At 39.2% G+C, this 26748-nt stretch overlaps 1 long non-coding RNA gene across 2 annotated transcripts; it reads right to left on the bottom strand.

Annotated features, from left to right (window-relative positions):
* Window positions 1-3038: 3038 nt before the first annotated feature.
* LOC117655275 (uncharacterized) lies at window positions 3039-26543 on the bottom strand. 2 transcript variants are annotated; one of them, XR_015734112.1, is made up of 7 exons: window positions 26308-26543; window positions 19084-19343; window positions 14264-14362; window positions 12767-12880; window positions 9979-10061; window positions 7706-7754; window positions 3039-3154 (listed from the first exon to the last, which is right to left on the bottom strand). It is a non-coding gene; the product is annotated as an uncharacterized LOC117655275 (long non-coding RNA). The 2 variants fall into 2 exon arrangements; XR_015734113.1 differs by having other exon boundaries at window positions 19241-19343; window positions 26308-26424.
* Window positions 26544-26748: the final 205 nt, after the last annotated feature.

Below are 26748 nucleotides of genomic sequence, written 5' to 3'. Positions count from 1 at the left end.
TGGGATATATATGTGTATGAGCAATAGAATAAGGTTGATTTTTTAAAAAGTAATTTTCATTGATACTTTGCATTAGTTTGACTTACTCGCTATGCCAGTAACCAACAAATATATAGCTAGTCCTTGACTTGCAACAATTCATTTAGTGACTGTTCAAAGTTACAACAGAATTGAAAAAGGCGACTTATGACTGTTTTCACAGTTCAATCATAACAGCATCCCCATGGTCATGAGATCCAAATTTGGACACATTGCAATTGGTGTGTATTTGTGACAGTTGCAGTATCCTGGGGTCATGTGATCATCTTTTTGTGACCTTCTGACAGGCAAAATCAATGGGGAAACCAGATTCACCTCATAAGTGGGTTTACTAATTTGACAACTGCAACGATTCACTTAATAACTGTGGCAAGGAAAGTCATAAAATGGAGTAAAACTCACTTAAACAATGTCTTACTTAGCAACATAAATTTTGGGCTTAGTTGTGGCCATAGGTCAAGGACTAGCTATATGAGCATTCACAAACTGGAACCTCTTGTCAAAATTAATGGCTCTATTAGTTTCCCACCCAATGTATGGAAGCCTCAATTTATTTTCTCTATTTCATATAGCAGTCTTTCAAATACCTATCTATCTACCGCTCTATCTATCTATCTATCTATCTATCTATCTATCTATCTCCTATCTCATCTAATCTATCTCTACATCTATCTATCTTCTATCTCTATATCTAATCTCTCTCTCTCTCTAATCTCTCTCTCTCTATATATATATATATATGTACACACACACACACACACACACATATATATATACATATACATATACATACTCTCTATATGTACATATACATACCTACATACATAAAAAAGTAAAGGTTCCCCTCACACATATGTGCTAGTCATTCCTGACTCCATGGGGTGGTGCTTATCTCCGTTTCAAAGTCGAACAGCCAGCGCTGTCCGAAGACGTCTCCGTGGTCATGTGGCCAGCATGACTAAACACCAAAGGCGCACAGAACGCTGTTACCTTCCCACCAAAGATGATCCCTATTTTTCTACTTGCATTTTTTACGTGCTTTCAAAATGCTAGGTTGGCAGAAGCTGGGAAAAGTAACAGAAGCTCACCCCGTTACGCAGCACTAGGAATTCAACGAACCTTTCAATCGATGAGCTCAGCATCTTAGCCACTGAGCCGCCGCATCCCTTATATATACATACATACATAAGAAAATAGATACATACATACATACATACATACATATATACATACATACATACAGTACATACATATGTCTGCATTTACATTGCTTATATGTTGCTCTACTTGAACACAATTCTGAAGCTCACCTCCAGCATCTTATGGCAGAAGGAATGCTCTCTCATCAGATGGCCTACTGTCTTCTGAGACATGAATATCAGGCAAGATCATTCGCAAAGGGTCAGCAACATATTTATTTATTTTATTTTTTATTTAATTTGATTTATATGCCGCCCTTCTCCAGAGACTCAGGGCGGCTTACAAGGCGTTAAGCAATAGCCTTCATACTTTTGTATATTTATACAAAGTCAGCTTATTGCCCCCACAAACTGGGTCCTCAATTTACCTACCTTAGAAAGGATGGAAGGCTGAGTCAACCTTGAGCCTGGCGAGATTCGAACTTACAATAATTGCAGACAGCTGGTGTTAATCACAATGCTATTAGTCTGCTGAGCCACCAGGCCCTTTGAAATATGAAATAATGAAATAATTGAACCTTAAGTCTCCAACAATTAAACTTGGCACATTATTTTTCTTAATATTACATTCTTTTACTTCTATGCCAGCCTGTCATAACTTTCTGTCAGCTGCTCCCACAGGTTTTCCCAATCTGTTAGACCAATGATGGTGAATCTTTTGAGCTCAGCATATCAAAAAATTCAGGAAAATATATAAAATAATACTTTATATATTCATTTATTTAAAAATTGCAATCCAATTATGTGTAAAGCTATGTATTTTAGAAACAAACATCAAATAATTACAAAAATGAAATATAAATAAAACAAACTCATTTTCAGAGGGTGCTGAGAATGGCTGAGAGTACACCCCAAGGTCACCCCATTCTCACTTGGCCCCTGCAGCCTCCAAAATCGTGCAAGATTTTGGGAGCACCCTCAAGAATGGTTTTGTTAGGTGCTGATGAATGCTGGTATGTCACCCCAAATGTCATTGTGTGCCACCTTTGACCTGCATGTGATAGGTTTGTCATTGCTATAATAGGTTCTTTAAAGCTGACCTTTCTATCTAATCAACTGGCCTTGGCTGTCCTGATTTTCTGGCACTCATCCTTTCCTGGTGCTGAGTACTTCATCTCTACTACTCTCTCAGACCAGCTACTAGCCCAGGGGTGTCAAACCCGCGTTGTCATGGTTGCATCACATGACGTATCGCATCTTTTTTTCCCTTTGCTAAACCTGGCATGGGCGTGGCCAGTACGTGACACATCTGGCCCATGGGGCGCGGGTTTGACACGGGGTGCTGTACTAGCCTGTTGGAATAAGACCCCATCCACCCCCAAAGCAAACCTGACTGATGGTAAGGCATGACAAAAGGCAGTCAGATGTTCTCTTTATACAGCCCAACAACCTGTCCGTTTGAAGAAATGCCCATGTGAGTTTAGTTTAAAGATTCAAAAATAAAGCAGGCCAATGTTAGTATAATGACAGAATGGAACACAATAATAGAGTTGGAAGCAGAGGTGGTATTCAGCAGGTTTTTGACCAGTTCTGGAGAACCGGTAGCAAAAATTTTGAATAGTTCGGAGAACCGGTAAATACCACCTCTGACTGGCCCCACTCCCACCTATTCTCTGCCTCCTGATCACGAGGAAATGGGGATTTTGCAGTAACCTTCCCCTGGAGTGGGAAGGGAATGGAGATTTTACAGTATCCTTCCCCTGCCACACCGGCCACGCTACGCCCACCAAGCCTTGCCACGCCCACAAAACCACGCCCATGGAACCAGTAGTAAAAAATTTTTGAATCCTACCACTGGTTGGAAGGGACCATGGAAGTCTTCTAGTCCAACATCTGCTCAAGCAGAAGGTGCACTCCAGACAAATGGCTCTCCAGTCTCTTCTTAAAAGCCTCCAGTGATGGAGCCCCCACAACTTCTGAAAGCAAGCCATTCCAGTGGTTAATTGTTCTTATTGTTAGAAAATGTCTCCTTAGTTCTAGGTTGCTTCTCTCTTTGATTAGTTACCATCCATTGCTTCTTGCCTTCTGGTGCTTTGGAAAATAGGTTGATCCCCTCCTCTGAAATATTGGAATGTGTAGATTAAATGAAATACTTGGATTGCTATTTCTCATTAAATTATCCATTTTTTTCTGAATGTTTCTGTTCTCTGGAAGAATCTAGCTACTGCAGCTGCTACATAAGGTTGCATCTCCTTCTCCTCTTCTATAAACTTTCTTAATTTCTTTATTTTCTTTTGTTTCCACAATGCACTGAACCATGCATTGAAACAGTATATCATCAACATCTTAAAATTAATATTAACCAAGTTAAACATGACGGATAAACAAATTAAAAACACTGCCTGAACTTTCTCTCGGTATCCCTACTATAACAGTGGCCCAACATATTGGTTCATTTTAAAGATTATCTAAGATTTTTCCCTAACAATTAAAACTCATTAGTAGTACATTAGTCCAATCTGTCCTTTGCTCCCTTGCTTGTTTTTCTATCTCTGCTCTATCTGGGCTGGTTTGGTTGCTAGAATTATGGTCAGGTCTGGGATTTTTCTTGGGGTCATTTTAAAACCTGCTGTTAATGGTAATGAATGCATTCTATTCCAGCTGATTCTCATGTCTTAAAAATGCAAAGGAGAGAGAGAGAGAGGGCACAAACTCCATTACTAGTTTCCTTGCCAAGCAAAAAATAAAAAATGCTGCTAAGATGGTATGGAGTGACAGGGGAACGAAGTGAGTTAACGCAGAACTGTCGATCAAGTTTTAATTGAGTCTGATCTCAGATACATGCAACTGCATCAAGTGGGATTTAAGGGTACGTTGGTGTTAGTGGTCCCCCTTCTGGAACTGCTGCTGCTGGAAGAATCCAACTTTTGCAGGAACTCAGAGTAGCTTAAATTACTGCTGGAGAAATCAAGCTGAAGTTTACCTCTCTCTCCCTAGGGATACTTGAAAGGGCCCCCCTGGGTTGCTATGGACTTCAGATTAACTCGTTGTAACCTCTTGGGGAAAAATAATTGGCTAGAATTGGCACTATTTTTTTTCAAAGCCCAGGGCTCTTCCATAGACCTAATTCTCAATTTAAGGGAAAGTAAGGTGGCTGCTACTTTTTCTCCAGAGTTCAGAGGAGAAACACGGCAGTTTAATCATACTGGAGCAGAAGCCTGAGCCTTCCAGAAATTGGTACTTGAACGGTGGGGCGAGAGGAGTAAGGGCTCCTGCCAGCAATACCTCAATGTAGCAAACTCCACCGAGTGCACCAGGAGGGGTGCTAACATATTCATGGATGATTGGGAAAAAATCAGCTGCTTGGATACACAAGGTAGTTGTTGTCCATGTTCACACACATTTCCCACGGTCAACCCATTCTCTACAAAATCCTATTCTCCCTAATATGACTTAGAGGGTTCTTCTCCCCAAAGCTATGTTCACACAACTGCAAGAATAATCTTGTGTGAGATATAAACCCAATCCATATGGTTAGTTTAGGATTTGGTGGGTCATGCTAGCAAGTTAAGTATGCCAGGTTCAATGAACTAGGAAAAGGTGTGATAGCACAACCATTATAAAGCAATGCTACTCCTTTTTTATTATTTATATTTATTCAAAAAAAACTTCACAGAATAAAAGAGGAAAGAGGGAGGGAAGGAGGGAGGGAGGGAGGGAAGGAAGGAAGGAAGGAAGGAAAGAAGGAAGGAAGGAAACTTCTGATCGTCTTTTCAACAGACAACTACAATCATATTATCCCTCTTCTTAGATATAATGTAAATCCCTTCAGCCCTCAATTAATCCATGTCTTTTCTAATCTTTAAATCTATAAATCATCATGTCATTTCCATTTTTTTTCAACTAGACATCCATATAAGATTTCCAGTCTTTTAGGAAAGTTTTTGTTTTTTCACAAAACAGGTCAGTTTTGCCATTCCATTTTCTATCCATTCCTTCACTGTGGGAATTGCAGCATTCTTCCATCATTCTGCATACAATAGTCTTGCTGGAATTATCATATACAGAATCAATCTGTCATAAATCTTTTCTAAATTCATTGCCGCAAGTCCCAATAAAAAGAATTCTGGTTTTAGAACAATGCTACTCCTGAGTGGAATTTGTACACTAGCTGCCAGAATTCCAACCAGATGTTTTATTTTTACTTAACAATTATTAATGTATTTCTTTTCGAGATTCTTCTCAAAACAGCCTTCAAATAAATATAAACAATTGCAATAAATATTTTGAAAACAAAGAAATGCCCAGAATTCTTCCCACAGAACAGGTGGTAATGGCTGACAGAGAAGAGCCCACTGATCAGGCTACTCTTACAGCTCTGCTCTCATGGCTTAATGCTCTTTCTAACATTGTCTCTCTCCTGATCTCAGTCAATGACCACAGACAATTCAAGAGTGGAACAAACTAAACATGCCATCAACTTCTAGTGATCTTCCAATACAGGTAGTCCTCAATTTACGACTGCAATTGAACCCAAAATTTCTGTTGCTGAGTGTTGCCCCATTGCACGATCTTTCTTGCCACAACTGTTAAGTGAATCACTGCAGTTGCAAAGTTAATAACACTTTTAAGTTAAGTGAATCTGGTTTCCCCATTGACTTTGCTGATCGGATGGGTTGCAAAAAGGTGATCATATGATCCTGGGACACTGCAACTGTCATAAATATGAGTCAGTTGCCAAATATCCGAATTTTGATCACCTAACCATGAAGATGCTATAATGGTTGTAAACGTGAAAACAGTCATAAGTTTTTTTTTTGTTTTTTTTTGGTGCCGTTACTAAAAATGAACTGTTGTAAGTCAAAGACTACCTGTACATAAAATATTAGATTCTCTACCTCTCACCAGGCTTAAATCTAGATGAAGATATGGAACCAGTTTGGAATAACATACCACAGTCTTACAATCTAGATGAAAAATGGCAATTAAGATGGGCTCACACTGTATTGGATCACACACATCCAACAAAACCACTTCCAGGAATGCAATTGCCTCGAAAAATATGGAGCCACTTGAATAGAATCAGGTTAGGCCATGCCAGAACCAAGGCAAAAAGCTTTTTAAGTGAGGAATCGCCAAGAACCCGCAATCCAACTGTGATGTGCCAGAACAAACTATAACACATGAAGTTCAAGATGGCCCTCTCAGGAAATTTCAAGGCACCTGGGATGATCTAACCCAGGGGTGTCAAACTCGATTTCATTGAGGGCCGCATCAGGGTTGTGTTTGATCTCGGGGGGCCAGGAGGGCTGGCCAAGGTGGGCATGGTCCAGTAGTGAAATGTAAAATTTGTTATGATTGGTTCTGTGGGCGTAGCTTCGTGGGGGGGTAATGTGACTGAGTTGGCATGGCCAACTTTTTTTTTTTAACTTTTAAAGCCATTTTTTCTACAACCTCTTTGGCCAAAGAGGTTGTAGAAAAAATGCTTTTAAAAGCCTCTGACGATCCCAGCTGAGCTGCGTGATCATCAGAGGCTTTTTTTTAACTTTTAAAGGCATTTTTTCGGCCGAAGAGGTTGTAGAAAAAATGCTTTTAAAATTTTTTTAAAAGCCTCTGATGATCACGTGGCTCAGCTGGGCAGGGGGTGGGGGCAGGGATTTTTGATACCGGTTCTCTGAACCACCCACCACCATTGCTACCAGATCGGGCGATCTGGTCCGAACCGGGAGCATTTCATCCCTGGCATGGTCAGCTCAATGTCACTTATCAAGGTTACATTTTTGGCCACGACGGCCTGCTGCAACCTTTTGCCAGTGAAAAGGAGTTCAGTTTTTGCTGGCAGAAGCACCACGGGCTGATCCTTCACTGTTTCCATGGTGGCTCTGCAAGCCAGATCTAAGCACCCCGTGAGCAGGATTCAGCCTGCAGGCCTTGAGTTTGACATCCCTGATCTAACCCCAGGCACACCAGGAGTTAGAAATAAATATGTGTATATTTATATACATTTGCGGATGCCTTATTTAAACTAAAGGGATGTGGTGACTCAGTGGCTAAGATGCTGAGCTTGTTGATCGAAAGGTCAGCAGTTCAGCAGTTCGAATCCCTAGTGCCGCATAATGGGGTGAGCTCCCGTTACTCGTCCCAGCTTCTGCCAACCTAGCAGTTCGAAAGCACATAAAAAATGCAAGTAGAAAAATAGGGATCACCTTTGGTGGGAAGGTAACAGCGTTCCCTGCGCCTTGTAGATCAGTGATTGCATGAACTCTATAGATGCCATATACTAAATAATAAATCAGGCTTCTGGAGTGCTATTTTTCTCCAGTCTTATAACATTGTCCACAGTGGTTCCGTTATGACTCCTCCATCCATAGCTAAGTAAATGCTAAATTTATAAAGGCAATTTGTGCTTTTTCCCAAATAATCATCATAAAAACTGAAGGTACTGCAGGATAGAGAAATTATTTATTCCCTTGTTTTTATGTTTCTGGCAAAAAAAACCAACCCTCATCTCTGAGGTTGCTACTTACAATTTAAGGGAACTTTCGTCATAGCCTATGGAGGACATTGGTCACCATCCTATAAAAAAGATATTAAGACTTTAGAAAGAGTGCAGTGAAGAGCAACCAAGATGATTAGAGGACTGGAGACTAAAACATGCCATGAACAGTTGCAGGAACTGGGCATGGCTGGTCTAGTGAAGAGAAGGACCAGGGGAGACATGATAACAATCTTCCAATATTTGAGGGGCTGTCAGAGAGCAGAGGGGGGCATACTATTTTCCAAAGCACTTGAGGGCCAGCAAGGAATAATGGATGGAAACTGAACAAGGAGAGATTCAACCTGGAAATAAGGAAAAATTTTCTGACAGTGAGAACAATCAAACAATGGAACAGAAGTTGCCTTCAGAAGTTGTGGGAACTTCATCACTGGAAGCTTTCAAGAAGAAACTGGACTGCCATCTGTCAAAAATGATGTAGAGTCTACTTGGGTGGGGAGTTGGACTCCTTATAGGGGATCATCTATAAGGTCCCTTCCAACTCTGTTAATCTGTATCTGACATACAGAGCAAGTAGTAGCTCTAGGACAGTGATGGCTAATCTTTTTGCCATCGCGTGCCAAAAGCGGGGGAAGCGCGGTGGGGTCACACACACATGTGCCCACATCCATAATTCTATGCGCCCCCCCCCATGATCTCCCCGCTTTTGGCACACGATGGCACGGTAGGCACGGTAGGCTCGTTTTTTGCTCTCCCCAGGCTGCAGAGCCTTTCTAGGAGCCTTGGGAGGGCAAAAACAGCCTTCCCCACCCTCCACCCACCCGAGGCCCTCCAGAGGCCAGAAACAGTGTGTTTCCTGACTTCTGGTGGGCCCAGAAGTCCCGAAAATCAGCTGGCTGGTGCACGCATGCATGCCGGAGCTGAGCTTGCGTGCCCACTGATATGGCTCCACGTGTCACCCGTGCCATAGGTTCGCCATCACGGCTCTAGGGTGACAGACAACAAACTATAGAAAGCAGAAAAAAATGTTTCCTTACAATTTCCATTGTCCAAGGTAACGCAACTTCCCCATAATTGCTCTTTAAAATATATATTTTAATTACACTGTAGCCTGGTAGATTTCAAGGTGGTCTTAACATCATGCCAGCAAAGGCTCCTTGCCACCTTTGCCACTCACAGAAATATTGGCCATGAATAGTTGTCCCACCTCTACCTACCATTTGTTATGAATTGTCAACCCACTGCATTCCAGGTAACTCCCTGATTCAGGAAGTGTACCAGCCTTTTCCTTTTTTTTTTTCCATGGGCCATCTCCCTCCCTTATAAAATTATCCTAAATGAAGTCAAGTGAGGCACTATGTTCAAGCAATTTAACAAATTGGGTGGATGGTGCAGATAGGAGTCAAGGCATCTGCTCAGGTAACATTCCAGAGTACTTACACTTCCCCAGCTGAGATGATTTTATTTTAGTCATCCAGCAGCTTGAAGCAAAGTTATACGCTGAAGCAACCTTAGAGGAATAACTGTCTAAAGTCTAAGTAAAATAGCATGGTGCTGCACTCTAAGATTAAAAATTATAACTGGGTCTATAGTACTATGAATTAAAAGTATGGAAGTAAGCTAAACCAGCCTTTAGTTCCTATTCATGACATTCATTCAAAGTCATTGAACAAGGTGAGCAGTCACTGCAATTTAGGATCTTTGTATTGATTGGTTCTGATTAAATCTAATTAGTTTGTCATCATTCAAGCACAGACAGCCATGAGGATGCATGATTTGGCCGGTTAGACATAGCAATTGTACCTTGCCAAACACCTAAACTCTTGTTCCTCAATGCATTTATTGGCACAGTTAACCTAATGTCTCATTAAGCAAAGAGAGATCTAAAATTAGCTTGTTAACTTGTTCTAAGGATAGTGATTATACTATAGTTACCAACTAATCTTTCATATATTTCTTATGGATTAGGTAAAGATAACTGCACATGTGGTCTTTATGGAGATTTTACTTTACAGCTGCATATTTCTTGCATGTTCCTTTCTGCAGAGTTTACCAATACGCCCAAATGTTGGGATTAAACAGCATATACAGTATGTAAAGCCACACCACAAAAATTCCATTCTGTAAAATGATGGGATGGAGAAACTCTGCTCATCCCAAACAGTAATTAGGTTGCATCATCATGTAAAGGACACAGATGAATTCCAACATAGTGGTTGGACCAGAACTAAGGACAATACCATTCAAATCATCATTTAAACTAACAGATCAGTAGGTTGTCCAATATCAATATTTATGCCTCACCTTTGTAGAACTTCATAACCTTTTTTCATAAGGTTATGATTAGGATAAAACTTTGCAGGGACTTGAGTATATTGCATGCAATTCTGTAGAAAAAAACAGGGATATAAAAGTAAAAGCCAACTTTCTTGAACATAAACCTACTAATAAGTAGAGATCGCCAGCTGAGGACTATTCTATCCAGCTATTCTAATACCTTAAATAGAGCCAACCCTGCTTTATACTTTTAAGCACCAGTCAAGAGAAACCAACCTTCCTTAAATTGGCATCCTCCAGGTGTTTTAAAATCATAACTACCCAAACTCGTTGTGAGTCCGGCTTTCAGATGGGCCATGACCACCTGCCTGGAATAGGGTGGTATGTTTACTAAAGTTTTCCATGAATGTTCTTTTGGCATGACACCCAGGACCAAGTTTTTGTTTCCATGGAGGAAATAAATAATCATGACAGGCTGTTTTTCCTAGCTAAAGACAAAAGATACATTCATTAAAGAGGCCAGCGTTGTAAAGGGCTGGCTGCATTTGCCCAAAACTGCCAATCAGCTGCCTATCAAAGCACCATAATTTACTATCAACACCTGCAATCTACCTGATGCCAATTTGAATTCTCGACATACATAGCAATATCTATTGCAGTGCAATAATTGCACAATTACAACATTCATTTCACCCTGAGGAATAATCCTGCATATGGCTCCTCCTTGGTCAACACATGGAAACTACAGTATTGTGGAGCAAACTGGTGTTTAGGCTTGTTGAGCTAGTGGATTGGTGCCAGTATTGGCTGATTTTTTTTTTTTTAATTTGATTTATATGCCACCCTTCTCCGGAGATTCAGGGCGGCTTACAATGCGTTAAGCAATAGCCTTCATACTTTTGTATATTTATACAAAGTCAGCTTATTGCCCCCACAAACTGGGTCCTCATTTCACCTACCTTAGAAAGGATGGAAGGCTGAGTCAACCTTGAGCCTTGGAGAGATTCGAACCAGCAGTAAATTGCAGGCAGCTGTGTTAATAACAGGGTGCTTAGACCATTGTACTATCAAGGCTCTTATTAATACTTGGAGAAATTATCAAAGGAAAGCATTTTTAGTAAAGTGAAGGATATGATTCTGTCCTAAGCTCTGTCATTAGTAGAGCGGTTATCAGGGAGAAGAAAAACAAACAAGAGAAAACCTATTAGCCTATGCAGCCTCATCATTGGAAGGATTCCAACAAATTATCTTTAAGTTAACTAGCCTTCTCAAGGTTTTACCACTGTTGTTGTTCCTCTTGTTCTACCTAGACCAGGGGTGTCAAATTCACATTGTTACGTTGTCTCATGTGACGTATCAGGACTCTTTTTCCCCTTCACTAAACTGGGCGTGGGCATGGCCAGCGTGTGACATATCCGGTCCGCAGGCTGAGAGTTTGACATCCCTCTTCTAGACCAAACTATGAGGAACTATGGCCCCTTTATGACTTGTGGACTTTAACTCCCAGAATTCCTGATCCAGCCATGTTGGCTCAGGAATTCTGGGAGTTGAAGTCCATAGGTCATAAAAGAGTCATCATTTCCCTCTCCATTCTAGACTACTCTGTCTCCACTCCTCTGTGTTGTAATTATCCCAGTGTTTTAAACTCACAATAGCAGTGCCTATCCATCCCATCACGAAATATTACTTCCTGCTTTTTCTACCTTTACCAACACACTTTTCTCTGATCACCTGGTGCATGTGGGAAAGATGGATAAATAGACAAATCAGGAAAAATATTCCCTTGTAATGGGAGCTCACTAGCATATGAAGCAACACTAAAGTCAATTCCCTTTGTTTATCACTTTGCTTCCTTCTTCTCTAACTCCTTCTAGCCCAATTATCAATATTTGGACTGCATGCCCTTAAAGCAGAGACCTTGCTTTTTTTGGCTGCACTGATATGTCTATCAATGGCACTACATAAATAATCTGTTAAATGTGCACCCGCAATTGAACTTTTCTCCCATAACATAACATTCATTTCATTTATCATGGAGGTATCTATCTATGAGGACCCTGGAATTCAACAGTTCATCCAAAATCTCAACTTTCTCTTTCTCTTCTGTGGTAGCTCCACTTCAAAGGGAACAAGGTTAGAAGTCTATTCTTATCACAGACATGTCAATGTAAACAGCATAAAATTATATTTCCATTAGTTAAAGGGGTGGGAGGAGAGGGCCAGAAGATTGCCTCTTTCCTCTAGAACATATAAATGCTCATAATTAAACTTTTCACCTTTCCAAGTAGCTGGCTGTGTATTCCTACACAGTGGGTGGTTTGCTCTGCAGACATATTGACTTGGAACAATATACAAAGAAGGAATAATTGAATAGAAGTCATCTTCCAATGTAGCCGAGCAACATTCACCTTTTCATTGCATGAAAAGACATTTCAACATCTTACCCCCCAGTCCTCTCCTTTAAAAAAATGCAACAACCACTCAAAAGTTAACCACCAAATCAAATTAAATACTTCATGGGTTAATGTCTATAATTTTGTACCTAGAAGCCGAACTTACAGATTCAGGGTATTGTATAGGAGCCACTAACTTTTCACGCTGCAAATAAAACACTTTATTTTGAAAAAATACGTAACAAATAATCTTCTGAATAAACTGGGGCCATTTTCTTTCAGAACCAGAGAACAAAATAAATACTTTAATTCAAAGACTTCCAAAGAACAGCTTGTCCTCAATTTACGGCATTCACTTAGTGACCGTTCAAAGTTACAACAGCTTTGAAAATAGTGACTTATAACTGTTTTTCGGCACTTACCACCGTTGTAGCATCTCCAAAGTCACATGATCAAAATTCAGATGCATGGCAACTGGTTCATATTTATGACATTTGCAAAGTTCCTGGGGTCATGTGATCACCTTTTGCAACCTTCTGAAAAGCAAAGTCAATTTGTAAGTCAGATTCACTTAACAACCATCTCACTAACTTAACAACTTTAAAAACATCTCCTGCACTCAAATACAAAAATTGATGACTTTACCAATGGCACAATTGAGTGGTAGATTTGGATACACCTTAATTTCCCTACAAAGTCAATAGACCCATGATGGCGAACCTATGGCATGCGTGCCACAGGTGGCACACAGAGCCCACTATGCGGGCACGTGAGCCATTGTCCTAGCTCAGCTTCACCACGCATGCGTGCATGCTTCCTGCTGACCAGCTAATTTCCGGGTATCTGCCGCGCATGCACAGGGGGTGGGGGGAGCACGAGGGAGTCATGCACACATGAGCGGTTGGGCGGGGCACATGTGGGGGGGGTCGCACACGCACATCTTTATGGGTTATAAGTGAGGGAGGCCTACTAGACCCAAAATGGGACATGGGGGGGGACCATGGGGGAGTGCACACACATGTGCAGGGGGACAGGGCACACAGGGGGTCATAGGCACATTGCATTATGGGTGACGGCGGCTGTCGCACATGTGCAGGCGCACTTTTGGCCCACGTGACAACAAAAGGGTTAGCCATCTCTGCAATAAACTCCTCTGTTGACTTGAATATTTTTTTACAGGAAATCTTACATGACTAGGGTACTCAATAACATATCTGCCAGTTTTGGGAGACATAGAACCGGCAGAAAAAAGAACGGTAAGAATCTCTACCATAAAGTGCATTTAAACTGCCATCATAAATCAAGCACTATTCAAACAAGGGCAGTTATTTTTTTTCTCAGTAAATAACTATCAGACTATGAGCCAATTAAATAACCATAGTAGGATGAAACAAGGGTGTGTAGCTTGTTTATCACTTATACAGCTTGTTTATAATCTTTTCTAGCTAAGCTGAAAGGATTGCTTCACTTCCAATGTGGGTCAGGTTGCAACGTGTTCATAACCGATTAGTGTGCATCACCTAGAATCACTTTTGGTGAGATGAGCGGCTCTACAAATTTGATTAATAAAATGAATAATAAATAAATTTGACCCATATTGCCAAAAACCAATGCAAAGTTCACAGTGACTGACAATTTTAAAGAAGCAATACTGTGACTCTCTTTGAACCTAGTATTCATCTATGGATTCTTTAGAAAATACGAGTAAGGCTTATTCCTTTTTTTTTTTTTACTCCTTAAGCATTGCCAATGTATCTGCAGACTTTTCTCCCCAGTTTTCTTAATTATTAGCCACAACCTTTTCTTTCTCCCCATTTTTGGTTGTTGTTCTTTTAAGTGTCTTGCACAAGGCAGTTATCCTTTTGTAAAGCAAACTTAAATCTAGCTTGAGGAACATAATTTAAACATCATGACCTCACCTTCCAGTCAATATCTGCTATTGAAGAAACCCCTCAGTTTCCTCTGGCTGGACCAGCCCTGTGGGTCCATCAGAATTTTTTTGGAAGCCCATCAGGAACCTGTGAAAGTAATGATTAGAAAAGAAAAAGACAGAAGGGACTCAGGAATTTTTCAAAAGGAAGATAAAATCCAGATGTCATTGATGAAGATCCCTTTTTGCAGATCAGATAGCTTTTTTATTTTATTTTTATTTATTTTATTTGTCAAGCGTATATAAGATAACAGATAAAAGTATAGACATAATTATGAATATATGAAATGGATAAATGGGGACATTAGAACAGGGATGGTAGGCACGCTGGTCCTCTTATGCACACCACTTACACAGACCTCTTAGGAATGGGGTGAGGTCAACAGTAGATAGTTTAAGGTCAAAGTTTTGCGGGCTTGGGGAAGAAACCACAGAGTCAGGTAGTGCATTCCAGGCATTGACCACTCTGTTACTGAAGTCATATTTTCTCTAATCGAGTTTGGAGTGGTTTACCGTAAGTTTGTATCTATTATGTGCTTGTGTATTGTTGTGGTTGAAGCTGAAGTATTCATTGATAGGTAGGACATTGTGGTAGATAATTTTATGTATTACACTTAGGTCAGACCTAAGTCGGTGTAGTTCTAAGTTGTCTAAGCCCAAAATTTCAAGTCTGGTGGCATAAGGTATTTTGTTGCGGGTAGAGGAATGGAGGACTCTTCTCGTGAAATATCTCTGGACTCTCTCAATTGTATTAATATCCGATATGCAGTACGGGTTCCAGACAGATGAACTGTATTCGAAAATTGGTCTAACAAATGTTTTGTATGCTCTAGTTAGTAGTATAATATTACCAGAAAAAAAGCTATCAGGTTAACAACTCTTAATGCCTTTTTGGCAATGTTGTTACAGTGGGCTCTGGCACTTAGATCTTTAGAAATGAGTACTCCAAGGTCCTTGACTGAGTGAGAGTCATCTATAAAGTCATGTCCATCATGGAGGAGAGCTCTCTTTCCTAACCACAGGGAAAAATATCTAAACCTACTTAGATAACTACATCCATGATGTATAAAGGTACAAAATTTTATTTTTATACTGAACACAAGGAAAAGCTATTTCAAAAAGAATCACCCCAACTTCTCAGTTCTTCGTGTCAACTTACCAGCTTGTTAAAAGAGCCTTCCCAATCTAATGAGAGATCAGTACCATGTAGCTCATATATATTTGACCAAGACCTGATAAATCCATGAAAATTAAACCAGATGTTGGGAAACTAAGGCTATCCTTCAATAAAATTAGATTTACAGGGCAATTTCTATCTAGACAGAGTTGAAGATGGAAAGTTGGTATATCAGCCCCATCTCCCATCTAATAGCTTCATATATTTAAATCGTAGAATAAAATTTGAACTTTATCCTACATTTTAGCTGACACACTATCAAACCAAAACAAATTCCTGCAAGATTCCTCAGAAGTGGTTTACCATTGCCTCCTTTCTAGGGTTAAGAGAAAGTGACTGGCGCGAAAGTCACCCAGCTGATTTTGTGCATAAGGCAGGACTAGAATTCATAGTCTCCCAGTTTCTAGCCTGGTGTCTTAACAAAACTGACTCTATATTAAAAACTACACTTATAAGTAAAGTTTCATCATTTTCAAAGCACTATCTAATTTAAAAATGGGAAGTGGACAGGAAATCTGAAATGACCACCTGGACTTTTATCTTGGCATTTTTCACATTTAACCCCTTCAGTCTGAAAGAAAAAACAGGCTGTGAAAGTTTAGCTCTTCCTTTTAGCTCTTGCTAATATGGTATTTCCTCTACTTTCAATGCTTGTCAGCCAGTTAACTTTTCATTTGCAAGAATTATCTGTTATTTGCATAAGCTATCAGCCTCCCTTTGTCCTCCAGGCTGGAAATACAAGAGGCTTCTTTTATTCCATATGATGTCCTACAGTAAGGATTCTATTGTGGTTAACTCCAGGGACCAATTACAGGGCAGAAAGTGTCCTTTCCCACCAATTTATGTCTTATTATTTAACAGGTTGGATACTATAAGTCTAGCTATAGTCAGGTAACTGTCAGCATTAGGGGTGATTAAATAATAAGCTAGTAATCCAAAAGGGAGACAAAGGACATGTTTTGGTATGTTAAAAAAGTCAAAGAAGAAGAATGTAAGTTACTTGGCAACCGTGGGAGAGAAAGATCAAAATCCATACCTATAAAACAGTTGGAAAGATCTTGCAATTCCCATTTAAGCAGAACACATAAGACATTAGACTCAAATATCTTTCCTGATTTACGTCTGAATTTATTTAATTTTCAAATTGGTTACTGTCAACATATATATGGGAAATTGTAATATTTGTTTTGATTCTAGGCAAATCTCAACATTAGATCCAGAGTAACCTTCTACTTCAGATATATTGATTTTCAGCTTCAAGAATTCCTAGCCACCTGGATCAAAGGATTTATTGTATTTATTTGAAGAGGAACAAGCTAAAAGGAAGAGCACAATGGCTGGGAAGTGATTTCTGAGTACTAACACAACTATTATTGTAATATGTGTCCAGCTATAAAACAGATTTAATTCAAGAGTTTACTGCTGTGTAGATTACCCAGAAATTTTCCTCTACACTACAGATCGAGATTGGAGTAAGGAAATGCTCCACAGCATAATTATCCAGAAATAAGATCTTTTAATTTTAATTAATCTAATTCCCCAGTTAGGTGAACAAAAGTTCGGATCTTTAGTCTATATTTTTCTGTCTATAAAACAAGGTCAACAGTCACTCATCAGTTACCACTTTAACTGCTTTAAGCAACCAGGATTATGAATCTGAAAGCTATTAAAAGAGAAAATGAACAGCACTCAAAATACGTGCTTGGCTGGATTACATTTCACATGATTTTCTGGCTACATTGAACATAAACTATTTCTTAAGAAATAGTTTGTTCTGGGCAAACATCTTGACAAGATTTGCTTTCCCAAGAGTGCAAATAGCCAGTTTCCATTATGACACAACTAGACTGGGCTCTATCTAATCAATCAATAGTTTGATAGAAGGTGGCAATAAACTGGAATACTTTCACCTGTTTTCTTTGCTTATTATTCCTTCTGAGTGGACATCTGTAGAGATTCTCAGTCATCCAGGTCATGGTTGTCCCAAAGGTGCTTTTTCAGGAGACAAGAATCCTTCCATTCCCCACTATCCTTTTAGAGCTGAAGCAGCTTCTTGGATGAGAAGTGAAAAGTCTTCAAAAGAAAAAACAAGGAAGTCCAGTTGCCTCATGAAAAAGCACCTTTGGGACTTCTGAGTGGACATTTGCTCTCAAATACCTACAACAGTTTTCTCTGTCTTTACCAATTTCAGGATAGGTATTGCGGTCCCATACATTTGAAGGGCACCAAATTCAAATTAAAGAAGTTCAATGGGACAAAACCAATTTGACCATCAAGTTATTCCACCTGCTTGGTGCAAGAATTCACATTAAAGCATCTTTAATAAAGGAATACCCAGGCATATCTAAAAGGGGAGCTTACCATTGTCAGAAATAATTGATAACAAGTATAAATCTTCTCTTGCTATTAAAGGTAACGGTTCACCTCGCGCATATGTGCCAGTCGTTGCCGACTCTAGGGGATGGTGCTCATCTCCGTTTCAAAGTCGAAGAGCCAGCACTATCCAAAGATGTCTCTGTGGTCATGTGGCAGGCATGACTAAATGCCAAAGGCGCACGGAACGCTGTTATCTTCCCATCAAAGGTAGTCCCTATTTTTCTACTTGCATTTTTTATGTGCTTTCATATTGCTAGGTTGGCAGAAGCTGGGACAAGTAACGGAGCTCACCCCATTATGCGGCACTAGTGATTCGAACCGCTGAACTGCCGACCTTTTGATCGACAAGCTCAGTGTCTTAGCCACTGAGCCACTGCGTCCCTCCTCTTGGTATTAGAACTTTTTCCCCCAAACATTCAACCACAATTTGGTATCTGAAAACCACTATCCCATACTCTTTCTTCCAATACAGAAATGTTTTTCTGCATGATATACCTTCTGAACTGCCTGATATACCTACTGTTCAGCATATTTCAGTCACAGTTTTTTTTTCAACACTAAACTCATCTATTTTAATCACTTCTGCTTTTTCTAGTTTTCTATTCCCCTGATCATTCTTGTTATCCTTCATTGCAACTGTTTCTTCAAATGTCTCCCAAAATCAGAAGCCTAGGTTAGATAAGACTGCCCTGGAGAAAGTTATAATCATGCCATCCTAAGTATTCCAGAAAACGAAAGCAATGAACTAAAAGACATGTTTAAAAATGTGCATTTCAGACTTTTCAAAGATTGCCCTGGAATGGCCCTGAAATATTTTCTATTTAGCAATTAATAAGTTAGACTGGCAATTTTTAAAGAAAATAGCCTATAATCCTGCCTAGCGGTATTGAGGGCCAAGTGACTAGTATCTTAATTAAATATATATGCAATTAATATGTCATTTATATATGCAGATATCATGAAATTGGCAGGGGACAGGAGCAAAAATTAGACAGTGGGAAGAATTTAACCCTTTCAATCTGCTAGGGTGCTAACATAAAACCTTTTCATCTTCCCTTCTTCTTCATCACAGTTAGACTCTGGAAGAAAGCTCTAAATGAAACTAGCTGAAGCCTTGGTCCTAGGTAGGCCTTGAAACAACTCCTATTGTTAATGTTTAAAACATCTCTGCTCCCACGCTTGCATTTCAATCCTGTTCTCTCATCCATCTCTTCAGCAACTAGGTTAAAAACAAACTCTTCTACAAACTAACTCACACATCATTTGTCAGTAAGTGTGCTTCATTTTACGATTTAAAAAGTTTCCTTTTCTACATCACTTGACCAAAACAGATCTTGAAGAAGCTTCTTGGATGAGAAGCGAAACATCTTCAAAGAAAAACCCAGAAAGTCCAGTTGCCTCTTGAAAGAGCACCTTTGGGACATCTTGAAGTGTCTTGAAGTGCATAGCAAAATCATAGATGGAGATGTTGTGTAAAGGATGCTAGGTTGAAGTCTGGGAGATCTGGTCCAACTTTCTGCAGAATAAGAGATAAGGAACTATAAGAAAGGAGGTGGAATGAAGAAATGGAGAAAGATTATGTCACCTACTTTCTTTTTCTTTTTTTTATAAACACTTTATTAAACTTTTATTACATTAAAAATATAAAAAATTATTTCACTCAACAACAGCTAATTGTGGTGTTTTTCTTGTGACAATAATTCGTACATTATTTACAAAGCTTAAATTGTGCGTATTTACATTCTTATTTTATCTATTACTTGTACTTAATAACTATCTATCTTCAATCTATCTCCATTGTATCCAGTTATACCACTGTTCCCACACATTGTAAAATATTGATGTCTCTTTATCTTTTAAACTCAGCATTAATTTGTCCATTTCTGCGCAATGTATGACCAGTTTCTCTGCGGGCTGCAGAAACATGGCTTTTTCCAACATTGAGCGTAGGCAATCCTGGCAGCGGTTAATATGTGTAGTACTAGATATTTTGTGCCCTTCACATATTTTTTTTTAAGATCCCCAATAGGAAGAGTTCTGGTTCTAAGTTTAATTATTCATTAGAAATTTCCTGTAGCCAATCTTTAATTTTTAGTCAATCTTTTCGAGCCTCAGGACAGGACCACCACATATGGTAGTATGTTCCCTCTTTCTTTTTACATTTCCAACATATGGGGCTCATTTTAGGGTACATTTTCGCTAATCTCGAAGGGGGTAAGTGCCACCTGTAGAACATTTTATATGTGTTTTCTTTATATGCTGTTGATTTTGTTAATTTATGGTTTCTGTTCCATATGTTCTCCCAATCTGATAGTTTTATGTTGTGTCCAATATTTTGACCCTATGCAATCATACATCCTTTCACTACTTCTTCCTCCAGTTCTACTTCCAAAAGGTATTTGTAAATTTTAGTAAATTTTTTTTTGGTCTTGTCCTAATAAAATTTTGTCTAGTTGTTGTGGTTTAAGATATATTCCATAATCTTTTATATCTTATTTATATCGGTTTTGTAATTGGAGATAAGCCCACCAGTCAACTCGTAGCCCTTGTTCTTAGAGGTCCTGTAATGTTTTTAACTTTCCATGGTTATCTAATAGGTCTTTATATTTTAACATTTTATTCAAATCTAAATTGTTTGGATGGATCATCGCTTCCATTGTGGATAGCCAAGTTGGGATTTTTATGTAGTGTTTCTTTTTAACTTTAATCCAATTATTTATTAGCAAATCTCTAATCAGGTGTCTGTGGAAATATTGCTGTTTTGTAGGTCCTGTTTCCCACAGAAAGGCATGCCATCCTCTCTGCAGGTCATGACCTTATATAGGTAGTACTCTTTTATTCTTCAAATTGATCCAATCTTTTAACCAAACTAATGTTGCTGCACTATAGTATAATTCCAAGTTTGGGGATACAGATGCCAGATTGATACAAAACTATAGACCAATCTCTTTGTTAAACATAGATAATAAAATATTTGCTACTATTATTGCCAACAGATTAAAGAAAATTTTGAACGACTATATACACTTAGATCAAAATGGATTTCTTCCAAATAGACAAATCAGGAATAATTTAAGAATAATAATGGACAGTTTAGAATATTACAAAGCCCATCTGGAGAAACAAGTAGCTTTCATCTTCTTGGACGCCCAAAAGGCATTTGATAACTCAATTGGCAATTTAAGATTCAACAAGTTTATGATATGAATTTGGGCACTAAATTTGAGAATATTATAACGGCAATATATTCGATACAAAAAGCAAAAATTATAATTAATGGAGAAAACACCCAAACTTTAAATATAGAGAAAGGAGTTCGACAAGGTTGTCCTCTATCTCCTCTGCTCTTCATACTGTCACTAGAAGTATTACTAGAACGAATCAGACAAAATTCAGAAATAAAAGGATTGAAAACCAGAAATGAAGAATATAAATTGCAAGCATTTGCAGAAGATTTGGCTTTTATTATCGAAAAACCAATAGAGAAAGCAGAAATACTAATTAAGGAATTAGAAAGACATGGAGCTGTAGCAGGACTGAAAATCAATAGACAGAAAATGAAACTTCTAGCGAAAAATTTAACAGAACTACAAATAACACAATTGGAAAGAACACTTGGACTCCAAAAACAAGAAAAATCAAATACTTAGGTATATGGTTGACACTGTAAATCAATAAAGGAGAATAACTATAACAAACTATTACAACAAACAAAAAAAGATTTAGAACTATGGACTAACATGCAACTGTCACTTTTAGGAAGAATAGCAGCCATAAAAAGGTCTATATTACTAAAATTCCTATACTTGTTCCAGACCATCCCAGTTAAATTAGAAAAGACCTTTTTTAATGACCTCAATAAAACAGTAGCAGGGGGAAAAAAACAGAATAAAAATGAAATTACTACAAGATACGAAGAGCATAGGAGGATATGTCACCTACTTTCATTGACATGTATTTGAAACAAACTCATCAATATCATAAGGCTTATAAATAGTTATATTAAATGACTTGCTGGCCTACTGGCTTCTGGTTCTGAGCCCTATAGCACTGCCAGCTTTATGAAGGAAAGATGCACTATTGAGGGGACGTAGAAAAATTATGAATAACTCACTCCTACAGTGCAGAATTTATCAGCCAGAAGACTCAAATCCTGGAAGGCCCCACTGGCATTTGCACAACAGCTGCTCAACAACTTTAACATTGATTCCCAATGGAAAGCCAAATGGGTTGCTGAACATCCAGGCATAGGAAGATATATAAATGGCCACGCAGAAAAGGTGCCAGGCTCTGAACTATCACATCAGCAATGGACAATCCTGAATAAGATTCTCACCTCACATGGGAGTCTTCTGGGATTCACTGTATAAATGGGGCACAATATCGTCCCCTCAGTGGCAGTTAGGAACTGTCTAGTTAAAGTCCCATACAAAGTCTTTTATGGGTTATGACACTCAGTGTGACTGTGGGGTCCCGTGTCAAACTGTAGATCACACTGTGACCAGCTGTAAGCTGAGGACATATATCGATCAGTATCTTATTTTTTTTTTCATATAAACAAAACCGTGCTTCAATGGGTAGAAAGCCTAAACATTGGCATCTGAATGAATACTGTGTGTGTGTGTGTGTGTGTGTGTGTGTGTGTGTGTGTGAAAACACATGCAGCCCCTCCAAGCTCCATTTTTGCTGATAGAGGGCTGCAGGAGGCCGTCACAGCTGAAAACGGACATCGAGCTGGCCACACACATGCTGGCCACAGCCCCCCAAGGTCAAACACAACCCTGATGCAGCCCTCAATGAAATCGAGTTTGACACCCCTGCACTAAATAAATAAATCTCAGCTACTTAATTAAATGGCACTGACACAGGTTACCTACAATAAAACCAATTGTAGGTCTATCACGCATCCTTAAAATAATCGGGGGGCACATTTCTGCAACTTCAGCCACTGACAAATGTTTTTAGTTTTGGTCCTTGGAAATTTAATATTAACAATTAATTCTACTTTTCTCCATAGTAGGCCTACATAACAGATTAATTTATTGGGAGCTGAGGTTCTTTGATTCCTATTCAGAATGGGGTTTATAACACAGCTCTTCAAGTCCACTACCCTTCTAGTATTAATTCTAACTGAGAGATTGCATTTTATTAATGCATTTCTTGTAAGATAAATTTTGGGATTGGTGCATATGAATGAGGGTTTTTTTTTTAAAAAAAATGCTATTTAAAATAATGACAAAAAACAAGAAAGAAAGAAAGAAAGAAAGAAAGAAAGAAAGAAAGAAAGAAAGAAAGAAAGAAAGAAAGAAAGAAAGAAAGAAAGGAGGGAGGGAGGGAGGGAGGGAGGGAGGGAGGGAGGGAGGGAGGGAGGGAGGGAGGGAGGAAGGAAGGAAGGAAGGAAAGATAGATGATAGATAGATAGATAGATAGATAGATAGATAGATAGATAGATAGATAGATAGATAGATAGATAGATAGATAGTCAAAGGAAAAAAAGACACAGAAAGTGCTTTAAAAAGGAAAAGTGGGGGGGGGGAAATACAACAAAGGAAAAAGATATATAATTTAGCAGTGACAACAGACAGATGCTTTCCAACCCAGTTCAAGGAAAGTAGACTGAGACAGTAGATAAGGAAACAGCCAAGGATCAAGGAGAACCAGTTCAATTACAACCATTCATTGTAATTGTTTGAAGTTACAATGGCACTGAAAAAAGTGACTTATGACCATTTTTCAAACTTACAACCATTACACTATCCTATAGTCACGGGATCAAAATTCAGACACTTGGCAACTAGTTCATATTTACGACAGTTGCAGTTGGCTTGCTCTGACAAGCAAAGTCAATGGAGAATCCGGATCCACTTAACAACCATGTTATTAACTTAACAACTGCAATGATTCGCTTAACAACTGTGGCAAGAAAGATCGTAAACTGGGACAAAATTCACTTAACAAATGTTTCATTTAGCAACATAAATTTTGTGCTCAATTCTGGTCATACATTGAGGACTACCTGTATATATTTCTAATACATTTTTATAACCTTTTAACCTGCTGCACTTTGTATAAACGAACCCCACATTTAGTTAACATTTGTTCAATCAAAGTCCACAATACAAAAATGTAGAAATTAAAACATTGTCCTATTGTCTTGGCCAGGAGTGTCCAATCTTGGAGACTTTTAAGACCTGTGGACTTCAACTGGCTGGGGAATTCTGGGAGTTAAAGGAGTTGGACTGGACTAAGCAGTACAGGAACCTCTAATTCAGTTTTTCTCAACCTTGGTAGCTTGAAGATGGGTGGACTTCAACTCCCAGAATCCCCCAGCCAGCAGCGCTGGCTGGGGGATTCTGGGAGTTGAAGTCCACCCATCTTCAAGCTACCAAGGTTGAGAAACACTGCTCTAATTTTTATTCCACTTTGACATGTTCTAAACCAGCAGTCCCCAACTGTTCCAGCTTGGCGGCCCATCCCAGCTTGTGTATGTGTGAGTGTGTGTGTGTGAATGGCAGGGTGCTTGTACTGGCACACGAAGCTCCACTCATGTGAATGGCAGGCACTTTTGCACTCATGCACAAAGTTCCAGTCACACGAGTGGAGGAGGCTAGAGCACAGGGTGCTTGCACTCATGCGTGAAGCTCCACTCTTGCTTGATCATTCTTAATAACGAATAGAATAGAATAGAATAGAATAGAATAGAATAGAATAGAATAGAATAGAATAGAATAGAATAGAATAGAATAGAATAGAATAGAATAGAATAGAATTCTTTATTGGCCACATATGATTGTCCACAGAAGGAATTTGTCTTTGATGCATACACTCTCGGTGTGCATAAAAAATACATTCATCAAGAATCATAAGATACAACACTTAGTGATAGTCATAATAAATAAGCAATCAAATCATACTAGGAAACTAAATAAAACAATATAAACCATAAAGATACAAGCAACATGGTTATAGTCATAAGTGGGAGGAGATAGGTAATAGGAAGGATGAGAAGGATAATAGTAATATAGTCTTAGTAAATAGTTTGACAGTGTTATGGGAATTAATTGTTTAGGAGACTGATGGCATTCAGGAAGAAACTGTCATTGTGTCTAGTTGTTCTGGTGTCACTTGTTCTAATCTATTTGCAGAGACTGCTATTCAAATCTTTGTATCAACCTTAATCAACAAAATTGGATGATAACTAGCATCCTTGAATCTAATCTTTTCCTGCTTTCAGTATAACTGTCATATAAGCCTGATTAAATCCCCTTATCAAATATTTCTTAATATACTTGACAATTCTGGCACCAAAACATCTATACGTGTTTATGTCGCTTGATGGAGAGCCCAACTAGTCCTTGCCAATATAGCAATGGTATAAATGAGTTTAATTAATGAACGTAATGTATATTATGAGACAACATGACCCAACAAAATATAGGTAAAGAAAATAAAAATGAGAAAAATTAGGGAAGGAAAAGACCATGATATAGGCCAGTGCTAGGCAAACTTGACAACTTTTAAGATGTGTCTCCCAAAATTCTTAAACAATGGTCGAGAGTAGACACTGGGGAAATGGAATATAGTTACAGCAGGAAACAACCAAATGCAAAGATTTTTAAACCCCATTATTTTCATTGCATTCAGCAAGAGGGTGAAGAGAGTCCACTGCATCAAAAAATATCACATTTGGAAATCACATATTTTTTTTTTTTGTTCTGCTCAAGAAAAATTGAATAACGAAGAACCAGAATGGTAGTGGTGAAGGCAATGAGGAGATAGTGAGTTCTAGTCCTGCCTTAGGCATGAAAGCTGCCTGCTAGTCACTCTCTCTCTCTTAACCCAACCCACCTCACAGGGTTGTTGTTATTGTTGTGAGGAAAATAGGAGCAGGGACCATTAGATATGTTTCCTGCCTTAAATTATGTACAAAAATAATAAAGGAGAGATCTAAATAAATCACTTACTCTGGCATTTAAGAAATACTCTTAAAGCAGGGCACCTAACTCATTTTTTTCATTCCTGTTTTTCTGCAACTGGGCTGGTTTATTAAGAATATAAAGTCCTGAATGTGAAGGTAAAACGAGGGATGAAAAGGACGCTTTTAAGGGGAGAAACGACGCTTTTAAAAAGGGGAGGAAAGGGGGAGAAACCTGCTGGGGTCCCTTTTAATTAGAAGACACCGGAAGAAAACTTAATTATACTGCAGCTTACTCCGGTGCATCTTTCCTCAAAAGTTGGGTGGAGGTGCGTCCCTTTGTACTAGCAGGCAGCTTTACAACCAGTCGGAAAAGGAAAACCCGCTAGAAGAACCTAAATCGGGCGGAGAGAAAGCAAGCGCCGCGAAGAGGAATTGGCGCCACGTTGTTCTTTCAAAGGGCCGAGATTAACAGAAAACTTTTTTTCCATTTCTTCCCCGCTTCCTTACCCCGAATACACGCGCGCTCGCGCGCACGAAACCCGCCAAAGAAAGGTAACCTCACCTCCACTTCACCTGCCCTCTCCCCCGCCACCCTCCCGGCTCCGCAGCGGAGCGTCAGTTCCCGCGACGGCAATAATTACGGTCCCAGCGTGAGCTCCATGCAAGCGCTAAACGAAACAGCAGATCAATTAAGAAATAAACACTCTATTGAAAAAACTAAGACAACCCCCTGGGACGGCCTAACAGGCGCGAATAGGCTTCCTCGCATTCTTGCCAGACCTTTCTCGCTCTTTCTCCTCCTCCTCCTCCTCCTCCTCTCTTTCCCCCTCCGCCCGTTTAAGGTAGCTTGAGATGCGCGCCAAACTGGCAACCCGAGTCGGAGGTTCGCGGAATCGCGAGTCACAGGGTTGGCCAAAGGTTGAGAAACGTTCAGCCAAAACAACGTTGCGTCCTTTGCCAACCGGCTCGCGCGCCCTACGTTGGCTAATGATAATATAATCAT

Source organism: Pantherophis guttatus, chromosome 4 (assembly GCF_059756535.1).
Source record: "Pantherophis guttatus breed Tessera chromosome 4, ASM5975653v1, whole genome shotgun sequence".
NCBI lineage: Eukaryota > Metazoa > Chordata > Lepidosauria > Squamata > Colubridae > Pantherophis > Pantherophis guttatus.
The sequence above is the reverse complement of the archived record's forward strand: the minus strand, read 5'-3'. Positions and strand labels throughout refer to the sequence as shown.